The following is a 15,446-nucleotide window of genomic DNA, read 5'->3' as shown; positions in this document are numbered from 1 at the left end:
TTCATCCCTCTCCCATTTTACTATATGAGCTACAAGAAGAAACCAGACAGCACCTTCAGTATGTTGCTTGAAAATCTCCTGAGCTAGATCACCCAATTCATAAAGTACATTTTCTACTTTTCACATTACTACAAGCAACAATGTTGCTAACTTTTCTGGCCCTCATTACAAGCATCCCCCGTTCCTTCATTTTACTGCCAGCACCACCCTCGGCCTTATAAAAGACCAAGACTTTTCTATTAACAGCTTCTTCAAGGCACTCTAGAATTTCACTAGATTTGCTCACATCCCAGTTCCAAAGCCACTCCTACATTTTAGGTTTTCAGCATGGCAGTACCCTACTCCTAGGCACCAAATCTGTATTTATCATCTGCTGCTTCATAACAAGTTATACCAGAAATTAGCAGCTTAAAACAACAGACATTATTTCTCTCACAGTTCCTGGGAGTCAGGAATCAGAAGCAGTTTGGCTAGGAAATTTTGGCTCAGAGTACTCACGAGGCTATAGTCAAGCTGTCAGCTGACGCTGCAACCAACTCAAGATTCAACAACTCAACTGGGGAAGAGGTATCCATTCCCAAGTTCATGTGGTTATTAGCAGGCTTTAGTTAATCGTAGGCTTTCATACTGAGGTCCTCAGTTTCTCATAAGTTGTTGGACTGAGGACCTCAAGTCCACCAAATCAACTGGGCCTTTCCGTATGGCTACTCAAAACACGGCACTTTGTGTCGCCAACATAGGCGTTCTGAGACAGAGTACACACATCCAAGATTGAAGTCACCACTTTTTAAACCTAACCTCAAAAGTGACATCCTATTACTTCTACCTTTAGAAGTGGGTCAATAAGTCCAGGCAACACTCAAGGAAGGAAAATTACATTAGGGCATGATACCAGGAGGGAGGAGGATCATTACAGACCATCTTAGAGGTTGCCTACCACACATTCCTCAAGATGAGAGACGAAGACAGGGCAAGAGAAAAGGAAAGATCACCTGATGGATTTCCAGTCTCATAAGAGATGCCTATTTCCAATAGTTGTATTATATGAGAGTTCTCTGAACGCCTAAGATAAATGTACCTACTCTTAAGCAACTTTGAGTTTCTGCTCCTTACAACCAAATTTTTTCTAAGATTATATCCTATTTTCTTGCAAAATCTGTACTTCACCTTTGTGAAACTGAAAGCAAATATAATATACCCCTCTACAATCTAAATAAGACTCAGAATGTCTGAACTGACCTGCAGATATTATAGATCAGGCATGGCTCTGTATTCTGCTGACCCTGTCAGCAAAAAGCTCTCTGCCAGCACATTAAAGACAGCACACTTATATTAGAAGCTGCACTTTTAATTTCTGTGACATGTAATGAGGCAGTCTCACTAGCCAGAATATTTTATTAGGTCATAATGTGTTAAATGTGGCTTAATCAAGAGCTGCCATCAGATAGCTTCCCAATATATTTCAGATGTAAGATGATCATATAACAAGTCATCTATGGAATCCCTATGAAACAGTGTTAAGAAAGATGGGCCAGCTCTGCAATCCAAGCAATAATACCCTCATAACTAGTAATAATAATGATGAAAATAGCTAATATTTATTGAGCACACACATAAGGTTCTCTTATAGCTCAAGATGGCTATACTGGAAATGCCCATCATTTTATATTCTTACACATGCCCACTCTTTTTAGAAAAATTACACTGAGAAAAGACAACTTGCATGTATTGGTTACATATCCTAATCTCTGAAATATTAGTCTTCACAACCCTATAAGACAGTTACCATTATCCCCATTTCAAAGCAGAGGAAACTGAAGTTCAGCAACATTGAGCAACTAGTCCAAGGTCAAATAGCTTGCCTCTGGATAAAACTAATCCTTGGGTGGTCCCCTGTCACATTCTATCAGGGATGGTCTGTGGGGTCAATCGTTATGGCAAAAAGAATGGTATGTGACTTCTGATGCTAGGTCACACAAAGCTTTTCAGCTTCCACGTTGCTCTCTTGGATTCCTCATTCTGGAGGAAATCAGATGCCATACTGTAAGACCACATAAGAAGGCATAAGAAAGTCATGTGGCAAAGAACTGAGTCCTCCTAAACACCATCAACTTGCCCGGAATGTGAGCTATTTTAGAAGTGAATCCTCCACCTCCGGTCAATCCCTGAAGTGACAGTATCCCCAACTAGTATCTTGACTGTAACTTCAGGAGAGACCTCAAGCCAAAACCACCCAGGTGAGTCACTCCCAAATTCCTGACCCACAGAAACTGCAGGATAATTAATGTTGCTGTTTTTCCAGCCACTAAGTTTTGAGGTTGTTTGTTACACAATAGGTAAATGATACAGTAATGAAGCTGAGTGCCCCTGCCTCAAGTTCTCTCACAGATTATAGTCATGAATTTGCCAAAACTGAGGTTTAATCTGAAGATGGATTGGGAAGGGATCTGCTTTTAAGCTCATTCATGCATCTGTAGGCAAGATTCAGTTTTGATTATTGGCCAGAGATCTCCCTCCATTTCTTGCCACATGGGCCTCTCCCCATAGAGCAGCTCACAAAGTGGCAGCTAGCTGTCTTCTCTTACAGCAAGTAAGAAAGAATAAAAAGAGAATACCCAAGATGGAAACCACAGCCTTTTGTAATTTATTCTCAAAAGTGACAGCACATCAAATCTGCCACATTCTATTCCCTAAAGGTGAATAAATAAATCTAACCCATACATAAGGAGAGGAGATTACACCAGGGTGTGAATACCAGGGAGTAGGGATCACTGGGAGCCATTCTTCACACGGGGATATGACTCCAGTGGTCTGGGTCAAGGCTTTTCAACATTATACTCCATGCCTCCCTTGGTCTAGTCATGAATTCCATTTACAGAAAGAATCCAAAAGCAGAATGGAGGGTCCTCAAAAAGTTAAAAATAGAACTACTCTATGGTCTAGTAATCATAAAAATACAAAAACACTAATTCAATGGTATACATGTACCCCTATGTTTATAGCAGCATTATTTACAATAGCCAAATTATTGAAGCAAGTGTCCATCGACAGATGAATGGATAAATAAGATGTGGTATATATATATATAATGGAATATTATTCAGCATTAAAAAGAATGAAATCTTGCCATTTGTAATGACATGGATGGAGCTAGAGAGTATAATGCTAAGTGAAATAAGTCAGTCAGAGAAAAACAAATACCACATGATTTCACTCCTAAGTAGAATTTAAGACACAAAACAAATGAGCAAAGGGAAAAAAAGAAGAGAGAGAGAGAAACCAAGAACAGATGTTTAACTATAGAGAACAAATTAATGGTTACCAGAGGGGAGGTGGGTGGGGGGATGGGTGAAATAGGTGATGGGGATAAAGGAGTGTACTTGTCTCAACGAGCACTGGGTGATATATGGAATTGTGGCACCACTATATTGTACACCTGAAACTAATATAATATTGTAAGTTAACCATACTAGAATTAAAATAAAATAAAGAACACAAAACAATTTTTTTAAAAAATAATAGAATTAACATGTCAGGAAACGACAGATGTTGGCGGGGATGCGGAGAAAGGGGAACCCTCCTACACTGTTGGTGGGATTGCAAGCTGGTGCAGCCACTCTGGAAAACAGTATGGAGGTTCCTCAAAAAGCTGAAAAGAGAGCTACCATAGGACCCAGCAATTGCACTACTGGGTATTTACCCCAAAGATACAAATGAGGGATCCAAAGGGGTACGTGCACCCCGATGTTTATAGCAGCAATGTCCACAATAGCCAAACTATGGAAAGAGCCAAGATGTCCATTGACAGATGAATGGATAAAGAGGATGTGGTGCATACATACAATGGAATATTATGCAGCCATCAAAAGGAATGAAATCTTGCCATTTGCAACAACGTGGATGGAACTGGAAGGTATTATGCTGAGTGAAATAAGTCAATCAGAGAAAGACATGTATCATATGATCTCACTGATATGAGGAATTCTTAATCTTAGGAAACAAACTGAGGGTTGCTGGAGTGGGGGGTGGGGTGGGAGGGATGGGGTGGCTGGGTGATAGACACTGGGGAGGGTATGTGCTATGGTGAGTGCTGTGAATTGTTTAAGACTGTTGAATCACAGACCTGTACCTCTGAAACAAATAATACATTATATGTAAAAAAAAAAACAAAAAAAAAAGATAGCAGGAAAGGAAAAATGAAGTGGGGGAATCAGAGGGGTAGATGAACCATGAGAGACTATGGACTCTGAGAAACAAACTGAGAGTTCTAGAGGGTAGGGGGGGTAGGGGGATGGGTTTGCCTGGTGATGGGTATTAAAGAGGGCACGTACTGAATGGAGCACTGGGTGTTATACGCAAACAATGAATCATGAACACTACATCAAAAACTAGTGATGTAATGTATGGTGATTAACATAACATAATAAAAAAAAAGTAATAGAATTCAAGCATCAGATAATTACAACACATCTCCCCAGGATATTTGGTAAAAGGATAGTTAGGCTGAAGACTGCTCCTGAGTCACCCCCATGTTAAAGCTGTTTCTACTCCCCAATCATATTTCTACCTCTGGTCATTGTTTAATAAGCTACACTCAGAGTTAATCCCTTCACTCTTCAAAGTATCACTAACTCAAGACTTAATTCAAAGACAACTTTCCCGATGGCTCCGGGGTAACTGAAATTATTTACTGCCTTCCAGCAAGTAACTTTAAAATTGAACATTAGCCAATCCTGCCTTTAAAATTATTCCAGCCCCCCATGCATTGATAACTTCTTGCAGGTCACCTTGCCCAGAGATTTCACCTACCATTCCTCCCTATCCGGGGCCACCATATAGAGTTGTACAAGTTGTTCACTGCACAAGGGTGCTTGGTGAAAGGGGTGAGTAGGGGACTGAAATTCAGCTCATATTTTGTTTCACAATCTGAAGTATCTGTCTTGCGGTGGGGCTGCATCTGCCTGAAGTTGTACAAAGTGCCCCTGGGCTAGCTAAAGTTTTGTGCACTTTTCACACTGCTTTTCAGGACCCCTTCTCTCATTTCTAAACCATTCCTAGAAATGCCTATGACAAGGGAAAAAATGAAAAGCCTATCATTGCTCATAATTTTCAAATTCTAAGGAAAGTGGATCCTAGAAATTAAACTTTTTAGCTGTGAGCCCATCATTTTTAATATAACGGTCTTTCACATACTTGAAGATAGAGTTCAGTGAAAAGAATTAAAATGAAAAATTATAAAAACTTAGGCAAAGCTAATTTTATCCACTTAAGAAAAGGGATATGGAGAATAATGGGATTGGGAAGCAGGAGCTAGAAGCTGCATGGAAGCTAAGGAGAGCAACCTTACAGATACAAGAGATATCTGATGGACATTTTTGGATGAAATGCTGTTCACCTGAGACGTAAAACACCCTTTCACCTTCCTAAAATTCATATTTCTCACTACCACTTAGATATATATTTGCTTGGGTAACAGGGATAGATGTGCCATGATAGCTATGTTTGGGTTAAACTCCAAATTGCTTACTATATTATACAGGACACTTTGTTTCTCCTCCTCTCACTTCTTCAAATCCTCATCCATGACCTCAGGCCTATATTTCCATAAACAAATCACCCCATCATAAAGATTTCTGTAAAACTCAAGGCAATATATACTACTCCTAGAAGAGAGGACTGCTGTCAGTGACTACTTATATAACAGTTTTTCCTTCCATCAAACTTAAAACTCCCCACCAAATTAATGATGCTTATTAAGGCAAGTAACTTTGGTTGAGACCCTGGAATTTTCACATACAGCCTATCATCAAATAACCCTAGAAAATTGGTATTATCCTCCCATTTTACAGATGAGGAATTATAGCTTAGAAACATTAAATAACATCCACAAGGTAATAAAGTAAGAAGTAGAAAAAACAAAAATCACCTCCAGATGATACTGGAGCTCTGTTTTTTGTTTGTTCGTTTGCTTTCTGTCTCTACAGCATATTATCTCCATACAAATAGTTTGGTCTTAGCAATCAGCTATCAATAAATATTTTTTTAAATCCTTTAATTCTTCAGACCAACATATAATGAGCTTACTTTTGATCAGTGCTCCTATTTTATGAGTGTTAAGACAGATTGAAAGCTTAGCAGCATATTGTCTTTAGGAAGAAGATTCATAGGCATCCAAATTTTGTATAGCCTCAAAGAAACTCAAAAAGATAAAACATTTAACACACTTAATCCCCGTGCTCATGACATGCTTTGCACACAACATGATAATTTACATGAAACAGAATGTTTAATTTGGAAGTTTCAGCTGAGGCACTGAGATAGGATATATAACAGATACCAAAATAATTTTGCAGTAAAAAAACATATGCAGATTTTCAAGACATTATCCAAAAACCAAGTCAAAGCCTGGTTTGTATCCATAACGATATATAAAAGACTTTAAGAAGTACAGTTGGGGACAGAACTCTGTGAGAAAGATGAGGGTGCTGCATGATGAGCTCCAACCCACCAGACAACTAAGAAGAAAGGATAGAGAGGTTTCCACTCCTTCACCTCAAGCCGAGAGGGAACAGTGCTCCAGTGGAATCACTTAGAGAGAGGGGGAGGTATCTTCTAACATTTTAGGATTCAAAGGTTGGCTGTCTCCCTAAGGAAACTGGGGAGTTACTTTGGTGGCAAAATAAAGGTGGGTTGTGGTGGCACGTGAGAACTAGCTGCATTTGCAGTCAGACCCTCCATGAGTATTCGTGTGAATTAGACGTCGGCCTCACAGGAGACAGCTGACAGGTTGCCTAAGTCAACCACCCAGAAGGGCGCACAGGACTCCAGTAGCAAGAGCCTATGTGTGAAGGAAAACTGCCTTCAGGATCAGCTCTGTGGAGCGCAAGCTGTGCAGTTACCTAGGACCCTGCACTCAGGCCCCAGGCTCAATTGAATGCTCGGTGCTCTCAAATTCTTAATAATTGTATCTTTGAACTAGTGTTATATAATTCCAACAGGATAGTGTATGTCTGTCATTCCTTGCTGCTCCATTTGCATACTGCATTTATGATCCCCCAGAGCACAGAATTCCAGTGGAGCCCCAGTGCCTAGAAACTCAGTGAGACTCAAAGTGAGTACAAGGTAAATGTGTTATGTCTATAACCGAGTAAGCAGAGGTTGCTGACAGGCTCCAGAGGCCACACCTTACATATGAATTACAACTTGCTTCAAACACAAAAAGCAAGTGGCATGCTAAGAAATACAAATGACCAAGGAAACGTATCAAATCCTTCTTACCCATTTTACTTCTCTGAATTAAAAATATTAATTTTTAAAATGATGACATGGAAGGAAAGAGAAAGACAGGGCAATTCATAGTTCCTTTTCCTTTTGGTCCTCCCTTACGTATTAGTAAACCCAAGGTAGAAAGTGTTAGTAGAATATACATGCATCAAGAAGTGGAATAAAAACAATTGAGGTTTTTTGTGCAAGATTTCCACTGTTCTGTACATGTATGTTCCAGCTACAAAATACAAGCTATGTAATTTCAGGGATTTTGCATACAAGTTAAATAATCTTATATTTGTTTTGAAAACTAGCATTGCAAAATATAAAGACGAACAATAAAATCATGCGAATTTTTTTCTTGCAATGACATTAAATAGCAAATAAAAACACCATGACGAGAGAGATTATGTAATAAAGGAAAAAGCTTTATATTTTAGGACTTTTTAAAAAGATTTTACTTATTTATTTGACAGGGAGAATGAGGGAAAGAGAGAGCACAAGCAGGGGGGCGCGGCGGGCAGAGGGAGAGGGAGAAGCAGGCTCCCTGCTGAGCAGGGAGCCCAGTGCAGGCCTCGAACCCAGGACCCTGGGATCATGACCTGAGCCAAAGGCAGACACTTAATCAACTGAGCCACCCAGGAGTCCCTATATTTTAGGACTTTTAAAGACACTCTTTCCTGCTTTTTTGAACAAGAGACCCTGCATATCATTTTGCACTGGGCCCTGAAAATTGTAGCTGGTTCTGACTGCACCAATCACTTAAATCTACTCTTTTCCTTCAACTAATTCCCTCCCCTGCAGGGCCTAACACTGGAGGGTCAAAACATAGTTAGCAAACAATGAAAGGAGGAGAAATACTAATGGGATGGGAAGGGAAAGACCCTCCCCCCTCCAATACAATGGTCCCTGCTGGGGGAAAAAGAAAAGAAATTTATGATTAATGTTTTGATCATTGTTGGGAAGGCACATTCTAGTGTTTGAACCTAAGAATGGTGTTCATCTAAAATGACTTTAGTACAGTCTGTTACCTAAATGTGAGCCAAAAGTAAAGAAATCGGTCCTCCATCCAGAGGGAACAAGAGATTATTCCACTAAATAAAGTTTAAAGGAGCAGTAGGGGGCAAAAGTAGAGTTGCATTTTTATCATATCTCATGAGTCATGCTTGCTCAATACCCCAGTTACAAATGAAACAGAAAGTTTGAAGAGGTCTAACCAGGATTTTATCTCCAAAAAAACAGAAAGCTTTTCTTGGTTTAGAATACTTCAGCCACAGAAATTACATTGAAAATGATTAGACTCCATAGCTTATTTTACCTCACAAATTATCCATATGTTCTAGTCCATGTTACAATTTCTTTGGGGAGCATTAAAATGATTTTTCAATTTTCTCACTCAATTTCTTCTATCTCTGCTGAAAATAAGAGATGACATTGTATGATAAGAGCAAGGCACTTTAAATTAGAACAACTTGACTTTTGTCTTACAGTCAATCAAATGCAGATCAGATATGGGTTTTTATTTTCCCCCAAAGAAAAAACAAACTGTGGAAAATTCATAAAGAAGCACTTCACATGTTTTTAGAAATATAAAGGTTTGTTTTGAAATTCCTCTTTTTAATCTTCTGTCACACTGATAAGCTGTGGATTTTAATTTATCACTTTGCTGCATCTTCAAAACAAGAAAAAAACCAAGAAATTTCTTTCTGAAAGATAAACACAAAAAGGTTTCTGTTGCAATACATATCTTTAAAATGTAGAACTGTAATTATTTCACATAGTCCACCAAAATTAGCCCCTACTGATCAATAGATTTTGTTTCCATGGTTTTTTCAGCTGAATAGAATTTTATACAGAACTTCCATGTATCAGGGCACAAAATGCTTTTAAAATATTTTGAGATAACTAATCAAGACAGAAAATTTTATATTAAATGGAAATTCCAGAAATACAAGTATATGCTACAACGTTAAATGTTAGATTTAGAGCAAATAATGAATACAATGTATTATGGACTCAGGGTGTGTTAAAGAATTTGCTGATAAGTAAAGGCTCATGAATAAACAAATGTGAACTTTATGAGATGTGTCGGGCACATGCTCTGTCTGAAGTTATGCAGAGGCAGTGAAATAGCTAGAAATTGAGCCCCTGAATGGTCTGATGCAGTTTCTTGGTTTTTTCCCCTTATTTTTCATCACCCCTTTATTGCAGAAACTTTCTGGATGACATTTCACTGACTACTTAATGCCTCATATGGGCCAGGTATTTGTGCAAGATGCTAAGAAACACAAAAACTAGTGCCTTCCAACTAGTCTAGAGTTGCCAGATAGAATACAGAACTCCCAGTTAAATTTGAATTTCAGATAAATTAGTAGGTTTTTTTAGTAAAAGTATGTCCCAAATATTTCATGGGATATATTCTTCTTCTCCAAAACTGGCCACCCTAGATCAGGGGAACTGCGGGTTTTGATCCTGCACTACAGAATCAGTACTCAGGCATCTGGACTCGACCAGCTGAATTTTGACCCCGCCCATACCTGCATTGGTGCCTTCCCTTCATCCCTCTTCTATGTTGGCCTATTTTGTCTAAAGCTGATCTCTTCCTCTATTTTGTAATTACATCTTTCTTTGATGAAATTTATCTTCAAGCAACTTCCATAAGTAATGTGTGGGAGGTAAAACATTCTGAGCTCTTACATGTTTGATAGTATCTTTATTCTGCTATCACATTTGATTGATACTTAGTCTGAGTACAGAATTCTAGATTAAGAATGACTTCTCTTCAGAACCTTGAAGATATTGCTCCTTTGTCTTCTAGTATCCAGTATTGCTGATGAGAAGGCCAAGGCCAGTCTGATTTTCATTCTTTTTGTGGGTGACCTATTTCATTTTTGTTTCCTGAAAGCATTTATGATCTCTTCATTCTTGGTTGTATTAGTTTGCTAGGGCTGCCATAACAAAATGCCACAGTCGGGGCTCCCGGGTGGCTCAGTCAGTTAAGCATCCGACTCTTGATTTCAGCTCAGATCATGATCTCAGGGTTGTGAGATCAAGCCCAGCATCAGGGTCTGCACTCAGCAGGAAGTCTGCTTGAGATTCTCTCTCTCTCTCTCCTTTTCCCTCTGTCCCTCCCCCATGCTTGCTCTCTCTCTAAAATAAATAAATAGATCTTTTATAAAAAATGCCACAAAGTGGGTTGTTTAAACAACAGAAATTTATTTTCTCACTATTGTGGATATTAGAAGTCCAAGATCAAGGGGTCATCAGGTTTGTCTCTTTTAAAGCTTTTAGGCTTGTAGATGGCCACCTTCTCACTGTGTTCTCACATGAACATCCCTCTTAGTGTCCTAATCGCCTCTTCTTATAAGGACACCCCACCCCAAGAAGGAGGTAAGTTTGAATGCTTAAATCTTATGTCACCCCATACTATCAATGATAAATTAGACTCCCAACTATATACCACCTTTTCATATTCCCAGGCTCTGAGCTCTGATGATTAGAGTAGAGCCAAGAAATATAGCCCTATGTCCATGGAACAGTTACCCAAACTTACCTAGTGAAACCTGGTTAAGTGAAGGGAAATCAGGGCAGGGAATAGGCAGAGGGATGAGTAAGAATGGAATGATGGTGATACCAAAGCTGGTGAGTGAGGGAAGGAAAGGGAGATGAACAACTAAGGCCAAAAGTATAGCCAAATCACATGCAGAAAAACTGTACTATGGATAGGCTCAAAATATGTAGATCTGTAAGTATATTTACTGCTTATAAATGCTTACTGTCCTCATCTTAGAAATTAGATACTAATATATTGTTTTACCCTCCCATTTAGGTCAATGGTTCTCAAAGTATGGTCCTGGGCTGTATCACCATTACCCAGGAACTTATTAAAAACACAAATTCTTAGCGATTCTAAATATATAAAGCAAATATTAACAGACTGGAAAGGAGAAATAGAAAACAGTGCAATAATAGTAGGGAACTTCAACACCCCACTTTCAACAATGGATAGATCATCCAGACAGAAAATTAAGAAACACTGGCCTTGAACTAAACATTAGACCAAAGAGACCTAACAGATCTATAAAGAACATTCCATCCAACGCAGCAGAGTACACATTCTTCCCAAGGACACACAGAACATTCTCCAAGATACATCATACGTTAACCACAAAACAAGTCTTAACAAATTTAAGACTGAAATCAAATCAAGCATCTTTTCTAACCACAATCATATGAAACAAGGAATCAGTAACAGGAGGAAAACTGGAAAATTCACAGATATGTAGAAATTAAACAACACACTCCTGAACAATCAATGGGCCAAAAAAGAAATTAAAAGGGAAATCAAAAAATATCTTGAAACATAACACATCACAATATATGGGTTACAGCAAAAGCAGTTATAAGAGGGCAGTTTGTAACTATAAATGCCTATATTAAGAAAAAAGAGGGATATCTGGGTGGCTCAATCAGTAAAGTGCCTGACTTGGTTTCAGCTCAGTTTATGATCTCAGAGTTGTGAGATGAAGCCCAGCGACAGCTCCTCACTGGGCATGGAGCCTGCTTAAGATTCTCTCTCTCCCTCGCTCTCTGCCCCTCCCCCTCCAGAGCACACGCACGTGCTCTTCTTGCTTTCTCTAACTCTCTCAAAAGAAAAAAAAGAAAAAAAGAAAGATCACAAATAAACAACATAACTTAAGGAACCAGAAAAAGAAGAAGAAACAAAGCCCAAAGTCAGTGAAGGAAAAAATAACAAGATCAGATCAGAATAAACGAAATAGAGATAATAGAAAGATAATAGAAAAAATAAAAAAAACTAAGTTGCTTTTTTAAAGATAAACACAAACTTTTAGCAAGACTAAGAAAGAAGATACAAGATTCAAAAAAAAAAAGGCAACAACAGCAAATAAATACATGGGACTACATCAACCTAAGTTTCTGCACAGCCAAGGAAACCAGCAACAAAATGAAATGGCAACTACAGAATAGGAAATAAATATTTGCAAACCATGTATCTAATTAGGAGTTAATGTCTGAAACGTATAAGGAATTCTTACAACTCAATAGCAAAAAAATCAATATCTCAATTTTAAAATGGGCAAAGGACCTGAATAGACATTTCCCAAAAAAAGAAACACAAATGCTGGTAACAGCAAGTATTGCACAGACATGATTTCAAGTAAATCATCTGTTCTATGATTTAAAAAAAAAAAAGGAGGGATACAAATGGCCAACAGATAAATTAAAAGATACTCAACATCACTAATCATTCATTAGGGAAATGCAAATCAAAACTACAATGAACCATCACCTCATAGCTGTTAGAATGGCTATTATCAAAAAGTCAAATGATGACAAGTCATGGCAAGGACATGGAGGAAAGGGAACCCTTGTACACTGAGAATGCAAATTGGTACCTATTATGGAAAACAGTATGGAGGTTCCTCAAAAAACTAGAATAGAACCACCATATAATCTAGCAATCCCACTTCTGGGTACATATCCAAAGGAAACAAAATCACTATCTCAAAGAAATATCTGAACCTCCACATTCATCGCAGGGCTATTCACAATTGCCATGAAAAGGAAACAACCTCAGTGTCCATCAATGGATGAAAGGATAAAGAAACATGGTATACATACAACAGAATATTATTCAGCCATTAAAAAAGAAATCTTGCCATTTGTGACGACATGAATGAAACAGGAGGGCATTATGCTAAGTGAAATAAGCCAGATAGAGAAAGACAAATACTGTATGGTATCAATTATTGATGTAATCTTCAAAAAAAATAGCTGAATTCGTAGAAACAAAGAATAGAATAGTGGTTGCATGGTTACTAGGGGCTGGTGAAAATGGGGAAAGGTTGGTCAAAAAGTATAAACTCAGTTATAAGAGGAAAAAATTCTCAGGATCTAATGTGCAGCATGGTAACTGTAGTTAATCCTGTATGGTGTACTTGAAATTTTCTAAGACAGTAGATGTTAAGTGCTCTCACAACAACAACAAAAAAGTTCCTATGTGAGGTGATGGATGTGTTAATTAACTTGACGGTGAGAATCATTTCACAATATATATGTATATCAAGCCATCACGTGGCACACTTTAAATATATGACAATTTTGTCGAGTATATCTCAGTGAAATGGGGGAAGGGGAGAGGAGGCGGCACATTCTCCAGTCCCACTCCAGGCTGCTAAATCAGAAACTCGGGATTTTCAGCTTTGACAAGTCCACCAGATGATTCCGAATTAAACTAAAATTTAAGACACACGGGGTTAGCCTAAGAGAACACAAGCCTCTACAGACACATACAGACTACTGCATAGCCTTATAGTTCTTGGGGGAGAGAAAGGGGAGGGAGAAAGAGATGCCCCAGATGACATGATGACATGTCAGAGTAGAGAGCTGTGGTGTCCGTATGAAAATTTTAACTTGGAGACCTGAAATTTAGATAGTTACAACCCTCTGAAAAACAAAAGCATATTAAAAATAATAGAGGAAAAAAGTATTTTATGCTCATCACCTGATATCTTTTAGGTGTTTGTCACAAGCTTCTTTCTCCATTCTCCTTTCCTTTGGTTCAGGGAGAGGCAGTAAGGTTAAGTTCACAGGTTCTAGAACCAGACAGACACCTCAGGCTTCAAACCCCAGCTCCCTCACTTTAGTCGATATGCAACTTGGGCATGTTAACCTCTTTCCTCTTCCTTGTTTGCAAAAGTGGGCATATAATAATTGGAGCTCTTTCACAGGGTTGTGGTAGGTTAAGTTCATATACATAAAAGTTACATTTTATAGATACTTAGTCCCCAGTACATAGTAAATCCCATGTAAGTGCTATCCATTTAATATGCATTCACTCTTTTATTTCTATTATGCTTTAAGTTACCTGCATCTTAACTCTTTATGTTACAGTAAAAGAATTTTGTTTAAAATCTATATATTAAATACATAGCATTGATTTAGTGATTTTAGTTTCCGGTAAAAGAGCAATATGACAATATCTTGCTGAAGTACCAGAAAATCCTTAAAGATTTTTCTTTTATTTCAGGTATCACTGAATTAACTACTTGAAGGTAATTTATAGCAGTGAGCATTTGGGGAATTATATGTAGATTTGGTACCATAAGAGTTAACTAAAAAGCTCTTATCAAAGGAAGAAACTGGCTGAATAGGAACTAGCTGAATAAAAAAAAAAGACTGATGTGGCTGCTAGAGTATGTTTTGCATGCAGAAATATGAATCACGGCCATGAAAATACAAAAAAAAAAGGGGGGGTTGATTGTTATGAATGTTTCTACAGGGCATACTGAGCCTAAGAACATTTTTCTTTCTCTTCATTTGACTTCCTTCGTGGATGACTTCCTAGGAGTTCTGATAGTCGATTCATTCCACTTTGGCAAAATATAGCAACTTCTTCCAAATCAGTTTTCTCAACTGGAGGGGGCATCAGACCCCCAGAGAAGTAAATTCAAAATACACATCCCTGCCACAGCCTACCTTGAAATACTTATCAGACTTTCTCAGAAAGAGTACCAGGTATGTGTACTTAGAAAAGTCTCCTCGGGGCACCTGGGTGGCTCAGTCGTTAAGCGTCTGCCTTCGGCTCAGGTCATGATCCCAGGGTCCTGGGATCAAGCCCCGCATCGGGCTCCCTGCTTGGCAGGAAGCCTGCTTCTCCCTCTCCCCCTCCCCCAGCTCGTGTTCCCTCTCTCGCTGTGTCTCTCTGTCAAATAAAAAATTTTTTTAAAAGTCTCCTCAAGGGATCAGAGGTATTCTGCTCCCCATCTCACATTAAGCCCTCACCTCCCACACATTATACAAATACATAAGTGCAAACCACTGTTCTAGATGGCAGCTGGTTCCCCAGCAGAAGCATTCAAACCATGCGTTCCACATGAAACAACAGTGTGGTCATTAAAAACCCAGGCTTTGGAGTCAAGTTGGGTTTGAACTCAGATTCTTCTATGTGTGACTTTAGCCAATTCACTAATGCTACTGTTAATAGCATTAGTTATAAGTAACGTTGGGTGTTTTCTATGTTCTAGGCACCGTGGTAACACTAAACGGATTAACTCACAAACCAAAGAAGTTGATGCTATTATTATCCCGATTTTACAGATGAGGAAATTGAGGCTTAGAAAGAGAGTAAGCAATTGTTAACTTGTTTAAAATCATAC

The sequence above is a fragment of the Mirounga leonina genome, unplaced genomic scaffold, assembly GCF_011800145.1.
Source record: "Mirounga leonina isolate KUSES-001 unplaced genomic scaffold, KU_Mleo_1.0 Mir_82, whole genome shotgun sequence".
Classification (NCBI taxonomy): Eukaryota; Metazoa; Chordata; class Mammalia; order Carnivora; family Phocidae; genus Mirounga; species Mirounga leonina.
Note: the sequence above shows the minus strand (reverse complement) of the source record.